This window comes from Myotis nattereri, assembly GCF_964212035.1.
Source record: "Myotis nattereri genome assembly, chromosome: 4".
NCBI lineage: Eukaryota > Metazoa > Chordata > Mammalia > Chiroptera > Vespertilionidae > Myotis > Myotis nattereri.
In genome coordinates this window covers 35,518,802-35,544,743 of record NC_138079.1, presented here as the reverse complement: position 1 = coordinate 35,544,743, position 25,942 = coordinate 35,518,802, and positions in this window count along the sequence as shown.

Below are 25,942 nucleotides of genomic sequence, written 5' to 3'. Positions count from 1 at the left end.
CCTCACGACTGAATGATGAAGTTAAATGAAAACTTGCAGAGACCTTGGAGATAGGGCAAAGGGCACAGCATTTGAGGCCTTAGAGAGAGATTTATGGACTCTGCCATCGCAGGCTGTTAGCCTTACCAGAGAGGTGTCTAGGAGACCAGTGTACCATGGAGACATATGGCAGAGAGCCAGCTGTGGCCCTGGAGGTCATCTCATCCAGCCCCTTATTTTAAGGTCAGAAAGCAAAGGCTCAGAAAGACAAAAGAGGTTTTCCCTAAGTCACATGGTTTCAGGTAGGTGTGGCAAGTTCAGGGGTGGGGTGGGGGTTATAAGGCAGTGGGGATATTTTAAGGTAGCATAGCCTTTCTGAAAACTCTACAATCATAGTAGTTTACTCCACCACAGGGAAAGCAGACCCAATTCTCATAAAAGGTAACTGCCTAAATTAGTCAGGATATGCCAGGTTATGCTGCCAAAACAAATGACTCCAAAATCTTAGTGACTTAAAAGCAATGTAGATGGCTTATCCTGGGTCAGCATAAAGGGTCTGTTTATCATGGTCAAGTCACTATTGTGAGCATTCCCCAGAGGAAAGGGAGCGCTCTGGAGGGCCTCACATGGGCAACGAGATATTCCAGCTCAGAAGTAAGGCATGCCACTTCGCTCACAACTCCTTGGCCAGGGCTATTTAAATGGACCCTCACAAATACAAGAGGGCTAGGATATGCAGCTTATACGTGCATAAAGGACACAGAAGAACTAGAAGTATTTGGCAAATTATACTTATGACCAACAGTAAGTTCTATACTCTATAGGTTGTACCAGCAAATGTAAAACCCTCCACAGGACCAAAGAACAGGCCTTCATTTTCTATCCTAGAAAAGTGGAGGCATTACCAGGAATAAAGTAACCAGAAAACATGATGAGAGAAATCCCTAATGGCTGATCATTCATTGTTACTGTCAATGTGGAGAGGGGCAGCTCAGGAGGGAGAATGCTATGCTAACATCTGGATATCAGTTCCTAGGTTCTCGGAGTCTAAAACCTAGATCTAAGAAGTTCTATCCTATTAGGAATTGATACCGTAAAATGTGTCTTAATGCCCAGTGAGTAGGAAGTTCTGATGTTATTTTAGAAGACATCTTCAATGGTGAACTGGCTCAGAAAGAGTCTTGACTCTGACAGAATCTGTTCACCTCAAACCTTCTAGGGCTATTTCCCTGCCAGTAAGACCCAGCCACGTGGCATACCACCTCGACCTTGCCTTAGAAATAGGCACATGCAGATTTGCTGCCTGCCTTGGGCACCTGAAGGCCCCTGGAATTCCCATCTTCTGCCTCTCCTGGCCTGAGTGATCTTGTGCATCCTTGTGAGTATGGCACTATGGCTGCACCCAGGACAATGTCACAAACTCAAAGACATGCACAGACCGTCTCACGTGAGAGCTCCCCCTGCCTAATGCAAACACAGTGTGAATACTGAGGGATGGAATTCTCTTCTGTTCTCTTTTGCTCCACCATAAATGTCCAGGGCAGAAGTTGAGTGCTCTGTTCCCAAAGGCCACAGTGAGATGGATTTAAGAATTCAGGCCAAGGACCCAGTACTTCAAAGAAACCGCACAGTAGAGTTCCAGTCACATGAACCCCAAGAATGTGATGGTTATTTTTAAATCCTCAAAATCTGCCCACTTTTTCCATCTACATCACTCTCTTAGAATCCCCCTGACCAAAGCCCCCCTGTCAGGAGGGGAAGCAATCCAAAATCACATAGACTTCCTGGCTACAGAATTCTTCCCCACTTTTCCATGGAAATTATGCAGAAAAATCTGGGTTCCCTGCAGGATGTCAAAATGGCCTTGGGCTGCTGGCCTCTCTAAGACCCTGGAATCCTCCTTAAGGAAATTCCATCCAATGACCTTTTTCAGCACATAATTCGTGTGTGAGGTTTTCTTAAGCCCTGAGCTAAGATGTTTCTGGTACTAAGCCATAGGCAATTTGGAATCTCCTGTGATTACTGCAGATTGCTGTGCCACTTCGCAGAGGTCAAAAGCCAAGCAGGCAAGTACCACGGGGCTTTGGGGACACACAGCACCGAAGTGTTTGCCAAACTAAAATGTTTTCTCATTCGAACTACACGAAATCTGCAATTACTGGTCTGCTGAGACCATTGAGAGAATTCCTATATATTTTCTGCACCTCACAAAGAGTCTGCAGGAGTTCACAGACTGCCACCCCCACCCCCCATCTGGCTCTATTTTGTCAAGGCTAGTTTTAATCGTATTAAAATGTCACATCTGAAGGATAGACTTTTTCATGGGGCCGCACACATGGTATTTACAAGGGACTTTTAATGCTGATTCATGATCTGAGCTGTCTCCAGTTTGAGTAGAGGTTCTGGGTTGGCTTCTAGCCAATAGTGATCTCTCCCACCCACCCCCTCCTTTCTCCCTCCACCTCACCCCTTACCACCTTCACCACTGGCATTGGATCTATAGTTTCACCAGTTACAGCTGGGGAGGAAATTCTCCCTCATCATCAAGTGTTTAGCTCACTTCCTCCACTGAGTCATCCAAGAACATTGGTTTCACCAGCTAAGAAGTCATTTTTCAGGAGCGGTACACCCTCACTCCCCCAGGCAACCTGCCAAAATCCTCTCTCTTTAGTAACTTAACCAAAATATCCCTACTCAGTGTCACCTCCCAGGTTAATATGAGAAATGATTCTTTGCTAATGCGAAAAGAGGCAGCAGTGGGTTACCGGTATTGGCAACAAGGTCATTGTACCATCATGGTTGCAGCTACCATTTCTGAGGGCTTACTCTATGTCAGACACTAACCTATTCCTCTTCTATACCATGTCATTCAATACTAAAAACAAATGCATGAGGGGAAAGCTTCCTCTCCCCATTTTAGAGAGGAGGACACAGGTTCAAGGAAGAGTCAATAACCTGCCCAAGGTCAGGTAGTGGCCGAGCCCAGATAAGATCTCAGACATCTGACTCTGCTTATTCTCTTAGCAGTCTCCCCACGCGACCCATAGACAAACATAAAAGGTTGTTTCCCCAGCACAGTGTGCTCTCAGGACCTGTTCCTACCCCTTTGCTGCTCTCTTCTCTGTTCTCCTGAAGAACAGAGGAAACCCTCACCTTGTGGAGCGACAGGGATCTCAGTGAGGGAGCCGGGGCACAGCCTCAAGCCCAGCACACAGGCCTCAGTTCCACACGTAGTCTGGTTATCAGATTTCCAGCCTCCATGTAGGAGAAAGGAAGGCAGACACACCCTCAGCTTGCACAGCCATGGGCTCCTCTGGCACACGTTGGGGTCTCCATTTAGCATGTAGGTAGGCTTGCCACCCGAGACACTAGTTACTCTATAACAGGATGAAAAGCAGGTCCTCTCCCTGGCCAGCACTAGCCTGGAGGCCACTGACTAGATCAGGACTGACTTCATTCCTGCATTGAGAGTCAGGACATAGGAGGTGAGTCAATACCCAAAGCTCTCTGAGACTCATTACATGGAGATGGGGCTGCCACAGCCCTGCACAGAATCAGGTGGCCTGAGGCCCAACACCTATCATGCAGGTCCAATAGACTTGGTTCTTTCTCTGGAGATGGACTGACTTTAGGCAGCTGCATTGCTGAGATCCCCAAATCCCACAGGCTCCTCGGCTGCAGACAAATCCTGATTCTATGGCCTTTGACATTCTCTCTGGTTCCAGGTATTTTTTTTATCACCTCACGCCTGACCTCCACTTCACCTCTCTATTCCGGACCAGGTCCTCCTTATCTGATCCAACCCTGCCTCGGGGCTCGGCCCCCCACCTGTATTGGGGGCTCCACCAGGCACAAGGGTGAGGACGGCCATGTGTTTGAGCAGCAAATTCGTTGAAGGTGAAATCATGAAGTAGGTGATTTTTTTTCAGCACGCCCACCAAATGTGCCTCTTCTGTCCTCTCCTCAACACTCATTCCCTCACTCTCATACACAAAAGATTGTGAGGAGTATCTTATGGATCACAAATTTAAGCACAAGTTCTCACTGAGGCATTTCAATCCCACCCCACCCTTTCCTTTGACCAACCCTGGGCTCTATTCTCACTACTGCTCTCCACAGAAACCCTGCTCTGGCCACCCAGAAGCACTGCCCGCCCCTGTCCAGGACTCATCTTCCAGGACATCAGGGTCACTGCTAATTGCAAAGGATATCTAAAGCCTTTGCCCCCAAACATGCAATTCTCAGCCTTGAGGAAATAGGGGTTCATTTGACAGCAAAAGGACTAGACAGACACATTCTTTTAACCATAGTGGGAGTTATTTTTTAGTTCCCAGTACCTTGGGGGAAAAAAAAAACAAACAAAAAACCTACCACTTCATTTTGTCCAGCATCACCTTGACCTCTGCTTCAAAATGACTGACTATCTTTAGTCCCTGGAGTGGCCCCAGCTCACTCTACAGTCAGGCCACTGTGGAATGACATGACAAGTGTCCTCACATCCCTGCAGACTGTGCCAAAGACTTGTCAGGGTCTGGAATGATCTGGTAATAAAAACCCACTAAAGCTAAAGTTGCTACAAGTGAGAGAACATTTATGAATGAGATTTTTCTCACGTCAGGAAGTGAATCACTCCATCTTCCAACCGCCAGAAATTCCTCCCTTTAGATCTGCAGGATTCACCATCCAACAGTTTTCAGATCCAGTGGGGAACAGGAAGGCGGGCCCCTCGAGGGTGGGTGTTAAAATAAACAGGCTCTGGCAGCATGAAGAACCTCTTGTTTCTCTAAGAAGCAGCTGAGACACAGAAGGAAGTACATGGTCATAACATGCAGGTTTTTATACTGCCCTAGTGTGTAAGTCAAACTCAATTTTAAAATTATGACATAAATGCTAATACTCATTGCTATATAAAGCTGCAAACCTCCCCCCTCTCTTTTTTTTTTTTTTAGATTATGCTGCTATTCACTACAGGCAAGAAGGTGGAAATGTAGAAAAATAAAATATTGTGGAAGTGAAGTTACAGGTGTCATAGAAACCTCCCAAGTTCTATGTTTATGAGGCACATGTATTCTTTGCTCAAAGGCAAACAGTCCTGGCGCACACTGAGCCACTTCCAGGAATTGCTTTCCTCCTTGTGTTACTTTTCGTTCCTGGAAGCGGAGTTCAAAGGACACATGAACCCCTACACCCTAATATCTACATCCTTGTATTTATGTGTCTATGTGCATTCCTTTAGGAAGGGAACACATACATTTCACCAAGCTCCAAAAGGACTCAGAAACCCAACAAAGGTTAAAGACTCACCATTGTAATCGGAGGGCCTCATCCATCTTTCAAGGTAAAAAACTACAGTTGATCTTTGAACAACACAGGTGAGGGGTGCAATCCCTTGCAATCAACAATTCAAATACAGTGGGGCTTTGACTTACGAGTGTCCCGACTAACGAGTTTTTGAGATACCAGCTGTCTATCAGCTGATTTTTTGCATTGAGTTGACAGAGTAATTTGAGTTAACGAGCTCCTTAATGAGCTCGGTCTCGGAATGAATTAAACTCGTAAGTCAAGGCCCTACTGTATAACTTGATTCTACAGTCGGCCCTTTACATCCAGGAATTCAACCGACTGCAAATCAAAAATTGTATTCTTGGCCCACCATTGGAAAATCATGATTGAGAATTGGGAAATACTGTGTGTGTTTTTTATCTGTGGTTGTTGAATCTATGGATGTGAAGGGCCGGTTGTATATATTATTTTTTTTATTTAAAGTCCACATATAAGTGGATCATGCAATTCAAACCCATGTTCTTCCAGGGTCAATTGTAGGTCAAATAGAGCCCACATGGATATCTCCAGATTCCATGCACGATCACCAGGAAGGACTCCCACCAGATGTCTGCAATTTGTACCCTCAGTCCTCAATCAGGACACTATTTACACATATTCAAATGATCTGGCTTCAATTCAAAACAATTGGTACTGGACACCTATTTGTGCCAGGACTGTGCTAAGCATTAGGGATAAAATTGGCATGCACAGGTACTGCAGTGTGGGCTGTTACAGTATTGAAGTTCTTCCATACTACCAATGTCTCTCCTTCTGGTATCCCTAGAGTTCCCCAAAATCCATCAGCTAAAGGGTTAACACCTGGTTATGCAGAGGGCCTCCAGGACCCTCCTCAGTACTGCAGTAAGTATTTGTGTGGACCGACTGGTCCCAGTATTCTAGCATCTGTTAACATTTTGAATATCACCCCTGGATAAAATTGTGGGCAAAAACTAAACTGGTCTTTGTCCTCTTTTTACTTACCTTCTGTATCAACCAGAGAAATTAATAGAAGCTGCTGTGAGAGATGACCCCAAAATCTTAATTGCTTAATACAATAAAATGTTATGCCTCAACGTCCTGTACAGGCTGGCAGTACACCTGTCAGGACCCAGACTTTAACAACGATTACCTCACTTCCATGCTATTACATTGGCCAGGGCCCAGTCATGTGACCAATCTACCTGCAAGGGACGCTGGGAAATGTAGTCTTCCTGTGTGACCATAATAGTAAACAAGATTGGTAAGCATTCTAGACACTTCTGACACACAGTCTGAACTTATAGCCTAGTATGGCACATGGCTATTAAACAATTGCATAAATATACTCTCTCTCTCTCTCTCTCTCTCTCTCTCTCTCTCTCTCTCATGTTTATGTTCCTCTCTGAAATGTTCATGTTGGCATTAGGTGATATTTGCTATCTCTCTGACTGAAGTGAAGAAGTTGCTGGGCTCTTCAAGGCTAATTACATCTTGTTAATGGCTGCCTTTCACACCCTTCTCTCTCGCTGCCCAGTGTCCTTGCCCAAAATCATATGCCTCCAACGCCAAACAGCCACACTGTGGGGCAGTCTTCTTTAACCAGACTCCTTCCGCTCTGCTCCTTCCCTTTCCCACTTGTAGCAAAACCCTGGTAATAACTTTCACTTCCTTAACGGGAAGGGGTGGGATGGGGGAGGGGGTACCAAAGGGAAAGACACACTAATTTTAATGTAAATAGAAACTAGCAAGTCAAATTTTATCTGAAATGTTTACTCTTCAGTTGCTCTTAGCATCGGCTCCCAGATGTCATGAACCTCCTGCCTGCCATACCTCTTCCATGTCCAGAGACCTTTGCTTTTCTATGATCCACTGGCAGCCAATAGAGTGGGGCCAGACAGATATGAGTACAAACCCTGTCCCTCTCTCTGCCAGCTCTGTGACCCTGAGAGTCCCAATTTTCCCATTTGTGGTACCAAAGCCAACCTCATAAAGCGCTTCTGGTGGTGAAATGAGGTGAGTCGTGTGGCTGCCCTGGCACTGACAGGGCTGAACTCCGGTCTTCAGCCTGGGGTGCACTTGCCAGGTACCCCATACACAGAGATTATTAGTCACTCTAGATCAGCCGTGGGCAAACTACGGCCCGCGGGCCAGATCCGGCCCATTTGAAATGAATAAAACTAAAAAAAAAAACAAGACCGTACCCTTTTATGTAATGATGTTTACTTTGAATTTATATTAGTTCACACAAACACTCCATCCATGCTTTTGTTCCGGCCCTCCGGTCCAGTTTAAGAACCCATTGTGGCCCTCGAGTCAAAAAGTTTGCCCACCCCTGCTAGATACAGTGTCCATGTCAAGCGCTGGCAGCATTCAATGCCCAGTGAGCATGTGTTTTTTACACCAGATCCCAACTCTAGCTGTGTGACCCTAGGCAAGTCATCAAACCTCTCTGTGACTCTAGGCCCTTTGCCATCTCTAAGAAGGGCAATTTAGTACTGTCATGTTTCTCCTGAGTGCATTCTGCAAACAAATAAAAAATATTAAGTTCTTGGAGCTCCTTGAAAGGGAGCATTCCGTAAATTCAAACCTATGATTACATAATTCTGCAATATCAAAAAGTGAACTCAAGAGACCATTTGATGCAAACTTGTTTTTCTTGGGAAAGATTTATTTCCCAAAAAGGAATAATCTACAAACAATACCCACTGCAATCTAAGTGGGCGGTTGGGTTCTGGGTTTTTATTTGTCTTGTCTTTTGTTTTAGCTGATATATGCCCAGGTGAGCCTGAACATGACAGCTTTAACCTGAAACCCAATACCTAAATATTTAGAAAGGTTCTATAGCAACTTGAGGATTAACCATGAACACATCACCACTGAGGAGAAAGCAGGTGCCACTGCTGTAATCCGGGGCTGAGTTAGTGTCATCTCCGCTCTCCCCCCAAATGGCACACGGGCACCTGGATAGCCCGACATGTGCTCCATCAGCCTCCCTCCCGATCTGGAACCAGCCCAGAGAGAACCACCACTGAAAGGAAATTAGGAGGGCTGATGCCCGATCTGGAATCAGCCCAAAGAGAACCACCACTGAAAGGAAATTAGGAGGGCTGATGCCATCCATCAGGAAATGGAGTATAAATATAATGGAGCTAAAGCATAATGTGCTTTTCCAGCTTAGAGAACTCTGTGAATGACATCTTTTTTGCCCTAATGACAGGAAATGAATCATTCCCTGTTTGAGTTGCCAGGGAAGTTCCATGCCTGGCCTTGGGGAGTTAGCCTGCAGCAGGGCTTCTCTCTCCTGCAGCAGCGGGAAGGCCTCCCCACACTTGGAATCACACAAAAGGCCTGGACTGGCGAGGGCAGGTTGGTGCAACTCAGCGCAGAGGAACACAGGTCCACTGGGCTTGGAATTCAAAAGGTGGGACTTTATCCCCTTCACATTCCAGGAACAGAAAATCATCAGGGGGCCTGGTGTGTGTGTGTGTGTGTGTGTGTGTGTGTGTGTGTGTGTGTGTTAGGACCCTGTCCCTCTCTGCCTTACACAAAGAGAGACAATGAGACTTAAGCATCCCAATAGCAGTCATTATGCATAGTAAAATGAGGACATGCCAGTGTAGAATCTAGCAAACAATATTCTATCACCAAGTGGATTCTAATGAGTTTGAGTGGACACTTCTAGCTCCCTCCCTGCACCATCCCTCCACTGAGAAGCCTGAGAAGGTTTTAAGTGTTTGGGGAGGGAGGAGGGCAACTAAAACAAGGGAGAGATCACTGGTTAGTGCCTAACTATGCCAAACTCTCTTCTAAGCGCTCCATGGGGCTCATCAAATCAGATTATGTGACCTGAACAGACCAGGCCTAGGCCGCCCAGCCCCACCAATTCATGACTCCTTCCATCCAGTGTCTCCTGCTTCTCCGGAGCAGCCCTGACTCGGTGTCCCTGATTCCAAGCACGGACACCTGACTGAAGGATAAAGGGCAAACCCACAAATAGGGAAGAGCGGGGTCACCCCGTACAGACCGGAAGCTATGGAGGGCTGACCCGGAAAACAGCACTTCCCCAACCACAGAGGGAGCCTGCCCCCAAGCCCCCCACCTTGTGCCCTAAGTGGGTCCTGCGCAGAGAAAATAAGCAGGTGCCAAGGCCAGGGGTGGGCCTTCTTAGTGAGGAGAGATCACACAAAAGCACAAAAAGATCCCAGAACAAATACAAAGGAACAGTGAACTGTTCAATAGGACTGACGAGGAATGAACAATGGGCTAACTCCATATAAAAAGAAGGGGAGGGAGAGGGAGAAAGGAGAAGAATAGGAATGCTAATGTCTATAACATGACCTCTAGGGCAACTTATGTTATATCTGAAGTTACAGAATCCTTTTGCTTCTCTCCAAAGTGTGAGCAGAGGGATGGTTAACCTTGATGTTGAGAGCGGATTTGATTTTATTCCTTTCCTTCTACACTACCTGCCTCCACCCCTCCCCTCCATACACACACAGAGCAGAAAGTTTCCCGATTTTATTTTTAGCCCAAGGGTTTGAAATGCTCAGACTCCCTGGCACCCCAGGTTCAAATTCTAGCAGAATAATTAAAGCCTTCCTCCTTTAACGCCTGCTGGTTGGGGGTTGTAGTCTGTTTACTGTCTTCCTCGAGGCCCAAGTGGATGAATTTCCAGTCTGCAGCAAGATTCCGTGCCATTTACGAGGGTAGATAGAACGAAGATGCGTGTGAGTTCTTAAGAGGGCAAGTGAGGAAATGAACTAACGTGCACAACAGGAAAATACTTCAGCAAATTAAGGACTCAGATCTGTTCTCTCTCTTCATGAGGAGTAATTGTTTGTTAATGTAGGTGAGTGTGAGATCAAATATTTGATTCCAAGCATCAGTGGAAGAATGTGTTGATTAGAATTGAGTCCCAGCCAGCAGATGCCAGAGCAGGACATTCAAACACATTCATATTTGCTCCTCACCACTCATGCTTTTATTGAGGTGCAAAATCTTTTGTAAAAACAAATGATTAACAGTGACTCAAAGATGAAAACGAGGCCCTCCTTAGTGGCTCCATGTGTGTCCAAGAGCACTGGCTCTGGAACAGGACAGCCTGGGTCCTCTCCCCGCCCCATCACTCACTGAGGGCAAGTGACTTAGCCTCTCTGTGCTTCAGTTTCCTCATTTGTAAATTAGAGAAACAGCACAGCAATACCAAGATCCCTGAGTTATTGAAATAATTCAAAGAAATGACTTAATACAAGTACAGTCATGAGGAACAAGGCCTGGCATTAAATATAGACTTGAAACAGATACTCTCATGATGTCAAACATCTATCCTGGGATAGGACAGTGATTTCCCAGGAACATGGAGGACAAATGGACAACACCATTTGTTTAAGGAAAGGGCCCACAACTCAAAAGAAGAATTCTTACAAGGGATATGTGTTGCCTATGTGAGCAGTATGAAGTTTTTTGGTTTTTATTTTAAAGTTAAGATCAACTGCCCGGCCGGTGTGGCTCAGTAGTTGAGCGTCAACTATGACCTCAGCTCGATCCCCGGTGTGGAGTACGCAGGAGGCAGCCAATCAATGATTCTCTCTCATCGTTGATGTTTCTATCTCTCTCTCTCCCTCTCCCTTCCTCTCTGAAATCAATTTTTTTTTTTAAGTTAACAACTGAATCATAGGCATTGATTAGTTTGGTGTTTAACCACAAATGTTCGCCTTACATAGATACATAGCTGAAAGAAGTTATTTTATATCCAACAACACTTATCTTCCAGGCCTTACTAACTAAATGAGAGCTACAAATACAGTGTAAAGAGGCCATGATCCTCACAGTTTAGAGGGCACACCTAATAAAAAAAGATGCACTGCAATGTAATGCTGCACGCATGTCTCAGGGGATGCACAAAATGCCAGAAGGGCAAAGAAGAGGAAATTATTGGCTCCATCTGGGGAATCCAGGAGGCATATGTGTGCTGGGTCTTAAAAGATATGCATTAGTGGTCTAAGGCAGTGATTTTCAACCAGTGTGTGACAAGAATTTTTAAAGTATGCAACATCTCACTATTTAGTCAGAGGCACTAATTTGTTTCCCCTTAGATTATCAAAAAATGACAACAGCCAACACAATAGCTGTTTGGTGTGAATGAGTCTAAATTATTCCTATTTTTTGTCAGATCGACTATATATATATATGACAAAAAATATATATATATATATATATAAAAATATATACACACACACACACATATATATTAGTGTGCCACAGAATTTTAGGATTAGTTTATGCATGCCATGAGATGGCAAAGGTTGCAAATCACTGGTCTAAGGAATAAGAATGTCCTCTAGAGACAAATTGGAACAGACTGGTAAGGGGGTTTATCCTGTAGACACTGGGAGACCTGTTAAGAGCTTACTTGGTGAACATTAGGTGAAGTGTGTGCTTCAGAAAGATACCGTCAGTGGCGGTGTGGAGAATGGGTTGAAGGGGGGAGAGATACAGTGAGGGAGAATAGGCAAGGACTACTGAAATAGCCTGAGCATGAAACAATGCAAACCCAAACTAGGACAGAGTCGATAGGAATGAAGAGATATGGGTGGCTGGATAGGAGAACTAGAACTAGCAGAACATGGCCAATACTTAAACATCAGTTAGGAGTCAGGAGTCAAGATGAGGGGAGGACTCCATCTTGCATTGTCAGCTGGATGGTGGTACCCTATTTGAAGGAAAAGCTATGGGATAGAAACAAATGCTCTTATTTTGGTTTCCGTGAGGGTTTTGCACATACTGAGTTGGAAGAGCCTCTCGGGTGATTAGGTGAAGGTGTCCATAGGTACTTGGGACCAAGTCCTGGAATGGAGGCAAAAGACAGGAGTTTGAAACCTAGACCTAAGCATCACAGGCCTTCAGGCTTTCTTTGAAGACAGGGTTGAATGGAACATGGAACATGAGGGGAAAGTCAAGGATGGAACCCATGGGCACATAAAGTGGGGCAAGTGACAGAGATGCTGGAAAGAGAGGAACATGACTCCTGGTCATGGAAGAACTCAGGTTCTAACTTTGGGGCCTCAGGTTAAACTTAGACTCCTCAAATTCTCCTTTCCACCATGTACACTGATGAGAAGAGAGCTTACCTCTATTTGATCTCATAATGAACAGCTAAGTAAACATCTGTAAAGAACGCAGAACCTGGAAGCTGGCACTGAAAATAGCATTGGTGTACGACGGGGACACCACTTTGTCTCGCTATCTATTCAGCAGCTTGGACACCGCATGGGACTACACATGTTCTTACTATGACCTGTCACTGTTGAAGGATTAGCCTCTTTCCCCCACTGTGTCTTCAGTGGCACCACCCCACTTCTGGCTCCTTGCCAGGTCATGCTGGCTCCACGCAGCATTCTCTGCCTTCCACATTGCCAAGTCTTCAGCTTTAGTCAGTCCATAAGCCTTTACAAGCTCCTAAAGGAATCTTGCTGCCAATGCACTCTCATGCTCTGAGTATTTGCAAATGACACAGGACAGCTCTACAGTTATCTGTTTTTAGAGATGTGTTATCATTAGTTAGATGAAACATGGGTTACATTTTTGTCTCTGCCCCTCACCAGCCACAGGACATCACTTCACTTATTAAGCTCTTTGATTGACAGTTTTCTCCTCTGGAAAAATAGGGTTGATCCTTTAATCGGCTGCTAATGGGTGCCAACCCAGCACCCATTCTTCTTTCTTAACAAGACCCCAGTTTTGCTAGATACCCACTTCCTCTCATGGTGTCATAAGCCTCAGGCCAGTGGACCTCATTGATCTAAGGGTAACGATGTTCGCTTTTCTAATGACTGGTTCAGAAATAGGCCGCATTCTGAACACGGAAGTGTAAAGGAAAGTCTGCTGCAGACATTTGGGGGAATGTTTCTCACTTGTAAGAGAGCGCCCCATGGAGAGATGACCTCACTCTGGACTTCGCTGTGCCTGGCATTGACGTCTGGAACTACCGCCACCATCGTGCTTCTGGCTTGAGAGAGAAGCCAGTGGAGGGACGACAGATGCGAGGGAAAGAAACAGAGCTGCACTTGACAATTTGGATTGCTAATCATCCAACTCTGCAGACCGCTCTAAGTCTGGACTTCCTGTTGTGAGAGAGAATGAATTTTCTCATCGTTTAAGCCGCTTTGCCCGGGCAATTTCAAATATTCTAACTGATAGAGTGGTGGTATCCACTTCATAAGATTGCAGTGAAAATTAAACAAACCCCTGTGAAGTGCTTGGAAGGTAGTCAATGCTCAAGCAGGTAGGAAGTGTACTGTTCCGACACTTCCATTTCACCTCTCCTTCCAAGAGCTGCATCTTGTATGGCTCACCTTGGGAAAATATCACTTGAATGCTGCATATTACTTGTTCTCCAGCCACGCAGTTGGTGAACCATGATTTTCATAAATTGAATGTGCTCCATATCATGCCCATTGTGCTGAGCACATTGCCCAAGTTATCTCATTGAATCCTTACAATAATCCTGGGCCCACCACTCACTCTTAATATCCCATTTGGCAGATGATAAAACTGTGTCTCCCTAGCTGGTTTTGCTCAGTGGATAGAGCGTCAGCCTGGGGACTGAAGGGTCCTGAGTTCGATTCCAGTCAAGGGCACATGCCTGGGTTGCAGGCTCAATCCCCAATGGGGGGTGTGCAGGAGGCGACTGATCAATGATTCTCTCTCATCATTGATGATTCTATCTCTCTCTCTCCCTCTCCCTTACTCTCTGAAATAAATAAGTATATATTAAAAAAAAATAACTGTGTCTAAACAAATGGATCTGAATGTGGACTTATACCTCCAAGTCTAATATTGCACCAATTTGCTTTTGAATGTTGAAATGATCTATTTCGCAGGCAACTGTGAAGGAGGCGCTCCTGTTTGTGAAACTCAAGATGGGGACAGCTGGGGTACAGAGAACTGAGGCTACTCAGACTTGACTTTAGAGTCCAGAAAGCATTCTGAAATAGGGTGAGCAGGAATGCAAACATTGAGAAGCACATGATTGAGATGAGCAGATTAAACTAAATGGTGAGTTTAGAAGCTCTAAGGATATTAGAAAAATCAGAAAAGGCCAATGAGTAAGTTCTCTGTGTCAGGCAAAAACCATATTTATTCTATTTTGGCCTAAATAGAGTTATCAATAACGAGCAGGCGTAAGGTCATTTTTTACCTGAAATATATGTGTTATTTATGCATATGTGTAGTCACAAAAAGATAACTGGAAATAAATGTGGCAATACTAAGTAGGGATTTCTCTACATGGTGAAATTGTGATTATTTATAATTATCTCCTTTGGGTTTTTCCATAGTTTCCAAATTTCCTAACCAAAATTATTTATATGCATTAATTATATAATTAGAAAAAGAAGTACGTAAACATGTATGTGATGTGTTTGTGCACACACACTCACACACACAGCATACTAAGCTTACTCCTGCTGAGTCAGCCAGCTTCAGTCATCTCCTCTTTCAGCCAGGCTCTCCTCCCTCTAGCCACCTGCCACCTTTCTGCTTGTACCAGCTTCTCTTCCCCAGGGGAGTGAGCTCCTAGCTTGAAGGGAGGGATGCAGTTTAGAGGACATCCTCGCCTAGCCAGTGGTCCTGCCCCCATGGCCACAGAGCCAGGATGGGAGAGGCACCCCAAGTGAGGGGCACTCTAAGCATGTCCTGCTTAGGGGAACAGCTTGCTCTCAGGTAATGGCTCCCCAGGGGCTTCATGCTCAGTCTGCACAAGAACTAGGAGGTGAATTCCACCCATAGACTCCTCCAAGAGGCAACTGGGAGGAAAAGAAAGGATTCTCTGGAAATTCAATAGCACTGGAAAGGGACAAAACAATACTTCAAGGCACGTATTTCTATTGATATTAGAAAATACCCATCGGGTGAATTTTATATTTTTCTTATGTTTTGAAACGAAGGAAGGAAGGAAGGAAGGAAGGAAGGAAGGAAGGAAGGAAGGAAGAAGGGAGGAAGGAAAGAAGGAAGGAAAAAGGAAAGAAAAGGAGGGAAGAAGGACCAACAACAAAATTAGTTTCCTTTTCTTGAAATCAGTACCAAGAATTAAAAAGAAATTATCTTGACAGCCAGCTCCTGAATTTTCTTTAGGAAACTGTTTCTTTATGGAAACATCTTAATAAAGTAGAGTGTGAGGCTTTGAGCACAGGGATTAGCAGAAGACAAGGCAATTAAGCTATGACATGAATAACATGGACTTTAGAAATAAGAACATCTGATTTTCAACTGAAACTATGTGCTTTCCTGAGAAATGAAAAGGTAATTCCTCTCTGATTCTCTCAAACACTTGGTAAAACCTACTAAGGACACACATAGGGATCTGGAGAAATATGGGTAGTTTATGGAAATCAAAAGGACTGAATTCTATGCTGGGAGTGGGGCCCAGATATTCAAGAACTAGAGACCCTCATAAAGGGAATTCATTTAGCAGAAGCGGGAGCCCAGGTCCAGAAGCAACGTCCATAGCAATCATTAGGGCTGAGCATGGATGAATTAGTTCCAACCTCACAGCAGCCCTGTGAAGTAGAAACCATTCTGATCTCCACGCTGTAGATGAGGGCAGCAAGGCACAGACAGGTTGCTCACGCTCCCCCGGGGCTCATGCTCCTAATCGCTAAGATGAGCCACCTCTCCTACACAGAGGATATGTCCCCAGAAACTCACAAGGCGCTATTGGACTTTCTCCCCTTTTGGATGGGAGTGAGTTTCACAGCAATCTTATGTATTCACACCAAGTGGCAGGAGGGCACAACTGACATTTGGGTCAAAGTGATACGAGACGGTCATGATTTGTTGGCAGACACCCCAGGTTTGCTTCCTAATTTCTATTTCTGTGACCTTGGAAAAGTCCTCTTCGCTGATCCTCGGTTTCTCTTCAATAAAGTAACGGGCCAGTAAGACCAACCTCATGAGATGATGTCATAAAGCAGCCAATGAACCGAAAGCACCCAGCACTGGGCCCAGCACAAAAGTGCCCAATAAATGGAGCCTTTTATTTGTTCTCTGCAGTTAAAATATATACTGATGCTGAGAGCACGAGCAAACAGCTGGCCACCAGCAAGCCTGCGCAGGCTCTGGCCATCAGGTGCACCTCCTGTAAAAGGGAAACATCTGGCTCCCTTTATACAGGCCACTAGGGTTTCAGTCAAATCAAATAAACATAGGCCTAAAGAAAACTTAGGAAAAATATGCACTCGAAGGTCACTTTAAGGTATGATTGTGTGAACTGAATATTAGAGTGGGAAATACAATGTTCCTGCCACTGTCTGAATAGACTGTGATTCATTGCCATCTGCAATTTACATAATATCGTCTTTCCAAGGATTAAAGTTTCTTATTCCAAGTTCAACACTTATGTTGAAGTTTTGCTTTCTTTCTCCCATCAGGATTTTTATACAGGAGCCTGAATTAAGATTAAACAAACATGTAACAAGCCCATATCACATTTTAAGCTGAAAAGAAAGAAAGGAAGAGAGAGAGAGAGAGAGAGAGAGAGAGAGAGAGAGAGAGAGAGAGAGCTTCTGGTTGAGCAAGCCCACCTCTCTGCTTCCAGCTGGGCCATAACTGTCAGATGTTCTACTTAAACAGAAACAGAGGGCCTGTCTCGTGTCTCCGTGAGAGCCAAGTGAGATGAGAAACCAGAGAAAAGGCGATTGTTTCAAAAACTGCAATGCTGGTGTACTTGGAGTTCTCAGAAAACAATAATTGCTGAACACCAAATTTTTAGCTATCAAAGGGCCCCTGTTCAGGAGTTAAACCTCATCCCACAAGAGGGCTTGGAGAACATGTGATGTGAATAAAATGTTTCTATACATGTTCTTTCTTAAAATATTCTAGAGAAAATACTAAAGCTGCCAGAGAGAGAGAGAGAGAGAGAGAGAGAGAGAGAGAGAGAGAGAGAGAGAGAGAGAGAAAGAGAGAGAGAGAGAAGAAAAGAAAAAAGAATCACTCGTGGAAGGGAAATGATGAACCGTCCTGGCTTTCAAAAATCACTGAAAAAGGATTTTGCACAAAAATAGGAAACTGAAGTGTGGGGTGAGAGGCATTCATTCATGTGGCTTTGCACCTGAAACATTAAGGGTAAGAACTGTAAAATGAAATCCATGAATTTGTACCCACAAAATAATTCCTTAAAAAAAAAAGTGTGTACTTGATATGTCTTAGATGAAGGAGAGCTTTCTTTAAAAAAGAAAAAGGAAAAAGAAATTCCATGGTTTCCAGAATTCCAAGTGGCTTAAATTGAATTTTTTCCCCTCTGCAAACAAAATCAGAGAGTTCCGGAAACCCAGGAAGATCTCATCACTGCACCCCCACTGGTGCACGAGCCACCGGCCCAAAGCAGACACCAGCGAGCCTCTGACAGCAGTGCCCAGCCACTGCCTTGCCCTGTGCCTCAGAGTTAGACAATGCCAGGTGCCCCTTCTGGGGAACAGTTTCCCACAGTCCAAGGAAAGCAAAGCCGTTCATGATGAGCAGCAGTTGGAAATACGGGCAAAATTATCTCCCCACCCCCACATGCCCACTCCTGTAAGGAGGCCCATGCTGCCCCTGTGACCATCCTGCTTTGGCCACGGCACTGCACTGAGAGGGTCACACTCGGGACAGAAGACACAGGCAGAACACCCAGTAACCCCCTGCAAAGTCCTTGGAACAAGAAAGCTACGGGAACAAAAGTCACGATGAAAGTTTATAGTTTCCTTTATTTTTATTGTTGACACTATCGCAGATGTCCCGTCTCCTCCCCTTTGCACGTTGAAAGTGTTTTGAAACAGTGGATTTTGTGTGTGTTGAACAGAAGATCACTTGACTTGATTTTGCTTTTTGGAAGCACTCGGGGCAGAATGGTCTGATGTGCCCCTTCCGGGGGTGTTCCCAGCCAGTTGGCCTAGAATCAGCCCCGAAACTCTCCCTTCAGAAACAACACAGCCCCCCAACCTCACCTCTTTCTGCATGTCCAGAGGTTAATCATTCAGCAATAGATGCTCCTTTACCAGAGGCAGAGGGGGTCATAAAAGTCCACTCCCCACTTTTCAATTAAAGTCAATTATATGAGGGAGGGGATGTCCAATAGGCATATTTGGGTGAAGGGTTCGAGCAAAGATCCAAGGGACCCAGCAGCGAAGTGTGTAGAGCAGCAACCTGCGCAGGCTTCCCACAGCCGTCTGAGCCCCTGCAGGGGTGGGATGAACAGGCACAGCCAGAAACTGGGAAGATTAAAGGGGTGACGACCCCTGTTTCCTTCTTCTTAATGCTTTTCCCCCAGAGAGCCCTGCCAAGACCAGGAAACAAGAGTGGGCAGGAGCCTGTACCTGCATCTGTTCTCATGTTGCAATGAAAACATAACAGATGTAGGGAAAACACCCTCACAGCCCCTCTCAGAACAAACCAGAATATTCTTAGGATCACAGATGTGCAGAGAAAGTTAAGACATTTAGGGACCCAGTTCTGGAGTTCTTGACATTTGGGGAGCAATGGACCACTTTTTGGAATATGACAAAAGCAATGAGCCTTCTCTCCAGAAAAAAAAAAAAAATGTTCATATGCACAAAGCTACAACATTGCAAACTATTTTGAAGGGTTCACAAGATCCCTGAAGCTCTGTGGGTCATGAGCAAAAGACATCTAACCAGCCGCCTCCGACCCACTCCTACCCTATTATAAACTGAGGAAGCTGAGTGCCCAATGGCTAAATAATATCTGTAGTTTTGAGTAGCCAGCATAGCAGCAGAGCCAAAGCGAGTTCCAGTTCCAATTCCTAAAGCACGATTCTTTCCAGTGCTTTGTGAATCATTAAAAGAACTTTCTTTTCTTTTTGTTTTTTGTTGTGTGTTTTTTTTGTTGTTGTTTTTTTTGTTTTTGTTTTGTTTTTTTTGTTTGGTTTGGTTTTGTTTAGATCTTGCCCCAAAGATAACTGACATAAAAATCGGTTATCTTCTGAAGCCACTCACTCTAAAGGGGCCACAGGGCAAAATGTAAAGGATCTGGAATACTAAACAAGAGCATCCTGTTTTATATACAGATCGATTTTTTTTTTAAATCTGGGAAAAGAACGTCCTGATGAGAGCTGCCTGACTACTCGTAAAGTGAGTTCCCATTTATCCCTGTGTGTCCGCTCCTGGATGTGACCGCGCCTGAACCATCCACCACATGCACAAATGTGCTTGTCTACTGCTGGCTGGACATCTTTCTGAAGCAATTTCATCTTATTCTCTTTAGCATTCACTGAAAACTCTGTCCCCGATTCCCTCTCTCTATTCAGAACCTGGCTGCCATTCTTTCCAAACAAACCATCCAAGTTGTCATGGGGCCAACCCTCCCCTCCCCACCCCACCACAGCCACTGACTAATGAATCCTCTTGAAATCCAGGCCTGAAGTGTAAGCTATTATGGAGTGGACAACCCCTTTAGGGGCCCCTTTAGGCAACAGAGCAAACAAGGATTTGGGTGGGCTCTCCTAGAACATGCAATATATCTTTATCACTTGGCTAGGGGGGCTAATTGAAAGTTACTGTGGACCAATATGTTTTTGGATCCCTTGCTTCCTTCGCTTTGCAAGACCAAGAATTAGTCCTTAGAGAGGCAAAGATTCTAGGAAAAAGTAGAACACTAGTTGCATAAAAAAATTTTTAACCAAGTATGTAGAATGCAAGTCTTTCCAAGATTGGTCATAATCTTGGGTGCTTTAGTCATTGCCTGTTGGGAGGCAGCAGGAACAAAAATGCAGATCCCTGGGGCACTGGCTGGGCCTGGCCCAAGGAGGGGAAGTACTGGTATCAGATGAGATCATTTCAGGCCAAGCAGGGCAACCATTCTAAGACTTTGCCATGACTCCCAAGCTTGTGCCCACTTCATCTGCCCTCTTACCCAAAGGCTTACAGCTGGGAGGGTGCACACAGGTGAACCAGCTTTGGGGGACCCCCTAGGAGCTCTGTGTTAAACTCTGGAGTCGATTTGGCTCTCAAATGAATCCAGGAAGCTACAGGAATGTGCCCATCCCCTCACAGCCCCAGATCAGCTTTAAGCCTGGCACAGAGTCATCCTCATTTCTACACGGGAGAACCAGCAGTCAGCCTGGCTCTGGGCCATCACTGGGCAAGGGGCAGGCTGTCCGTGGCAGGGCCTCACCAGCAGCAAAGGGGAGATGAGATGCAGTTTCTCTTCCTGAACGCCTGGTGGTGGGCATTTGAATGGCTCCTGAAGTGCTGGCAGCCCTGGCTTCGCTTTCTGGAGCTCCCTCAAAGCTGGCTACAGCCTCGCCAAGGAGAACCTCAGGGTCCCATCCCCCACTCTCCCAGCTTGACCTCCATTAAGATGAAGCTTGTCCCTCTCACCTGCCCATGCTGCCGAGGCAACTGCCTCCATCAGTCCCTCTAGATGCAGAGTCCTGAATCATTTGCCTCTGTCCCTGCTCTTCCAATCTGCTGATACAGTATACATTGTACAACCAACTCCCCTGAGGACTTCCCCTTTTCATTTTTAAAGTCTATTTTTGGCAATTCCACTTCTGGATATGTACCCAAAAGAACTGAAAGCAGAAACTAGAACAGATATTTATACAACCAAATTCCTAGCAGCATTATTCAGAATAGTCAAAAGGTAGAATCAACCCAAGTGTCCATCAACAGATGAATGAATAAATAAAATGTGGTATACACATACGATGGAATATTATCCAGTCATCAAAAGGAAGGAAATTCTACATATGCCACAACATGGATGAACCTTGAAGACATGTTAACTGCAATAAGCCAGTCACAAAAGAAGAAATACTATATGACTCAACCTAGAGTAGTCAAATTCACAGAGATGGAAAGTAGAATGGTGGCTCCCAGCGGCTCAGGGGAGAGGACAATGGGGAGTTATTGTGTAATAGGTACAGTGTCCGTTTGAAAAGGTGAGAGAGTTCTGGAAATGGATTGTGGTAATGGTTGTATACACTGAATGGATTCAATGTCCTTAAAATATATACTTGAAATGGGTAAAAGGATAAATGTTGTGAGATATATGTAATATATAAATATATATATATCATCACAATTTAAAAATGTTTTACGAGTCTATTTGGAAGAAAAAACAAAACAGTGTCACCTCCTTGGGGCACATGTGCTGACTGTGATACTATTGAAACTGAGCTAGAAGTCCCTTCCCAGGCTTCCTGTCACTTGCTCACTCCCCTGTTGTGCCCCAATAGCTTCCCTGGAGTGGCTGGTGGCTCCTGAAGGCCTGGCAGGCATGGTGTGACTTCGGGAGGCAGAGTGCCCCTACAGGCCCAGAAAGATGCCATCTTTCCCCCATGTTTCTGCTGAGATGATAACTATTCACAGCATGACATTCTAAGCAAAAATGACATAAAAGCAATTTTCCTCAGCACTATTTCTGGACTTTGTCAGAGTCGCTCACTGCCTTCTGAAGTGCTTGCATTGCTAATGGGGGCTTTCATTGCACAATACAGCAAGGATCCTTCAAAATCCTATTGGGAGGGAGAAGGAAAAATTGCTGTTTCACTCTGAAGTCCATCCTGAAAGGTTACAGGTAACTAGATGGGAGAATCAAGGACTTCTGCACTTGGTGCTCTAGCTACACAGCCACCGCCTGGGAAGTCCTAGCTCCAGGCATCTAGGACCCACCCGCCATGCCTGCCTTGGGAATTCCAAGAGCTTGCTCTGCTAGTAGTGGAAAACAGAGTGATACGTTCCTAGAGATAAGTCCAGCTCATGTCATATGTGGGGTTGGAACCTTGCACTGAGTATGACCAATGGCACTTGTAATGACTGCCTTTGTAACTATCATAACTATGATGGACCTCAAGGTTGAAGGGCTCCTAAAACATCAATTCAGAAGTCATGCTAGATAGACCAGGGTCCTGGTACATTGCTCCTCATAGATGGGCTGGTCATAGGATAGCCCACTATCAAAGGATTGGTGCCAATTAGCTCCTGCCTTCCTACCACCTACCTCCCTGGTAGAGTGAAATAGGCACGGATAAGTATAAAGCACAACCCAAACATGAAGAATTCTAAGAATGAGGAAACAGAGACACACTAAGACATTAAAGTGTGTGACACACAGCTACACTTAGTGACTTCAAGACCTTTGCTTTTCCTCCTCACTCCTTACATTGTAAATCCTCAAAATTCAGGGAGCATGGACTTGCTGAAAAGGACGTAGATTCCTTTGTCTATTCGATGAAGGGGCCTAGGACCAAGGCAGCAACCAACCGAAGAGAACTCCTTCATCCTCCCCCTTCTTCTGTGAATGATCTACACAGCAGACGAGCTCCTTCCTTTGAAGGAGCAAATGATCCTTTTTTGAAGGGGCCTTCCACATCCAATGGGCTGCTTCCTCCTTGTGTGAGGGTAGATGTTGCCTTATTTACTCTTTCCTTATTCTTCCCTCTGGAGGGTATTGCCGCTGAACAGAACATCCTTCCAGGAGTCAATTCTGTCACTGACACCAAAGCTGTCCTTTCCCTCTCCCTCTCCCATTTCTGTTGAATTCTTAGACTATCAGAGAGAAAGCCAATACTAGAGATTCACTCTAGTCCCAGAGAGGTTCGGTGACTTGCCCACGGTCACACAGCTAATTAGTGACACACCTAGGTAGTGGAATATCATTTTTTCCCCTCACCACTCTATTCTTTATCTCTAGCTCCATGGCCAGGATGTAACAATCACTCAATCCATATTTGATATAATAAATGAGTTCTTTTTGTATCTTACATGGAACCAATCATTCTATTTCTTGATGGGAGGTGGGATAGGGAAAGAAATGCAAACTACCTTTATTATTATTTGTTTGGTCAGAAAATGAGAGGAACAGTTACCTGGGGCTTAAGGTTCTGAGGGTGTACTCAATCTTCTTAATATCTAGGTTGTCTTTCCTGTCACCTGAACATCTAGGTGTAGTCAAGACCTTTGTGTCATTTGTGGATGAGCTCCATGTCTTGCCCTTGGTCTTGTATGGGAAATTACAAAATTGTGTGTGTGTGTATGCACATGTGTTTGTGTGTGCATGTGTTGGAGAGAGGAGAGGCAGAAACATGACTAACTCTTGCAGGTAGAGACAGCAGGTGGTGAGAAAGAACAGGAGTGTGGGCCTAGGGCTGCAATTCCTATGCCACCGAGTCCCCCCATGGCAGGCAATGTTGGCAGGAGGCATTATGCCACATTTGCAGATGATAGTGAAATTGAAAAAGAGCAAATTGTTAGCCACTGTTATGAAATCCTGAACCCCACTGATATTCCCTCCCTCTGGGCTGGAACAATTTATGCTGTACTCAAGCACAAAGTTTCCCAGCCCAAAACCGCTCCCTTGCTGAGACTGACCCTGAATAGGCAACAACCATTACCAGGTAGACAGGCTGAGGGCTGACCCTCTCTGGGCCCACTGAATGCCTCTGATCTGCAGGAGCTCGGCCTGGTCCTGGACCCTGCCGTGTGCCTGAGTGGGCAGGCTGAGGAACAGGACTTTGCTTGCTGACGGTTTGCATGTGGCTGATAAAGCCTTTGAGAATTTTCAGAGGCCATGTGTCCTTTGAGTGAAAAATGACACTATGATTTGCAACCTAATTTCCTCTAAGTGGTACTCCAAAATCCTTTTCAAACCTCAATGCATTAAAAGTGCAAAACCATTGCCTGCTGCCTTCCTTTGCCAAAGAAAATCAGGGTGGGGCCCGTGCTGATGTAGTGCTCTTCTCTGCCAGCGGAGGAGAGCGTTTTGTCAGCTTATCTGTCAGCTCCTTTGTAAGGACGGATCAGTGCAGACAAAGGCAAAGAGGGGTCCTTTGTGACCCACTCTTATTTTTTCTTGCTCCTCCATATTGGTCTTTTATTTGAGGTCATGGGCCTGAAATCCTCCAAGAAGAGGCAGCAAAATTAAAAGCCTGTTAAACATTGTTCAGACCAAAAGAAAACAAAAATTACAAGTTGTGGTTCAATTCTCACAAGGAAGGTTGTCTAAAGAGCTTATTATGTTTTCAAGTATAGAATCATGTCTGGCACATGAATGTTCAAAAATATTTCTTCCATTTAAAGCTCCACAAAAGCAATATATCAGAGTAAAAGTGAAAAGACGTCTGAGAAAACGTGTTCTTCTGTGCAGAGACAAGAGCAGAGAAGCAGACGGACAGAGCTTGGAGACGGACTCACAGAGCGCTCCGCCGGCTGACGAGCCCCAGCAGAGCCCAAGGGGCTCCCTCAGCATGCTGCCTTTCAGTGGCTTCTCACTTCAAAACCTAGTGACAAGCTTCTCTCATTGAAGCCACTGCATTTCTCCACATCAGTAAGACTCTCGTCACAGGTGGCTAAGCAAGAAGAAAATGTTTTAAAACCGCAATGACGATGAGAAAAATGGAGGTTGAAATAAAACTACTTGAAATTAAATTCGTGGTTTTTTGAGGACTCTTCCATCATTCATTCATTCCTACACTGGGCTGCTATGGAACTGAAGCTGGCTCCCGAGAGTGGGTGGGAAAGCTGAGGCTGAGGTATTGCTGGCCAGATCGAGGGCTTCTCACCAAAAGCCAAGCTCTTGCGGCTGGAAGGAGCCACAGAGGTGCTTCCCCTTTCAAGTCCCAGGTGGCATCAAAGATGCTGTAAGACAAGGTTCACCACCCTACGGCCTGTTTTAGTATGACCTACAACCTCAGCATGGCTTGTCCATTTTTTATAAATAAAGTTTTATTGGAACACAGCCCCACGTGTTCATTTACATGTTCTCTGTGGCTGAGTTTTATGTAACAAGGACGGTTAAATAGTTGCCACAGAGACCTTAGGCCCACAAATCCTAAGATATTTAGTATCTGGCTTTTGACAGAAAAGTTGCCCTTCTCGCTCTAAGATCACTCAGGGAAAGAGTAAAGAATAGGCACCATTCTCTATGTCTCTTCCTGAGACCCAGACGAAAGAGGTTTGTTTTCCCCACTAAGACAGAAGCACCCCCCTCCCACCCCCCAGGATTTGTGGGCCTAAGGTTCTGCTCTCCTCCCACAGCTCACCTGAGCATCCCTCTAACCAAGGGGCTCTGGCAGAGGAGGGGCACACTGGTCTCATTTCTTTCCTTGATAACCTGTTCACCCAAAAGAGTGTCCAGGTAGGAGACTGTCAGGCCTGGCAATGATGCAGTGGTCAGACCACCAGACCTTGATTCAACATAAGCCTTTCTCTGTTCCCCCCAATTCCAGCACCTGCATAGAAATGACCAGGCATAACCAGGACATCATTTGTCATCGTTTGCATACGATTTGAGTTATATGTTCAGTAAAACATCTGTTGAAAACCTTTTCTCTGTATTTACTTCACCTGGGGCCCACCTGGCCTCGGGCAGAGTCAGAGGAAGGGACAGGTTGCATGTGGGTTGGGGTGTCCGGCTTTCAACACCAGCCCATCCTGGGCTCCTCAGCTTCCCTAGGGAAGGATGCAGGGCCCTTCAGTGGTCGAAGAGGAGTGAGATGAAAGAAGGGAGAGGGGTAGGCAGGGATGGGGAGGAACTCATTTCTTTCAGCCTCCCCACCAATATCCGGAATCCCCATCCAGGGAGGCCTCCGAATCCAGGTGTGGTCCCTGAGGCTAGAAACTCCTATTGGGTTTTATGTTTGTGTCAGTGCAGTCAGATCAAC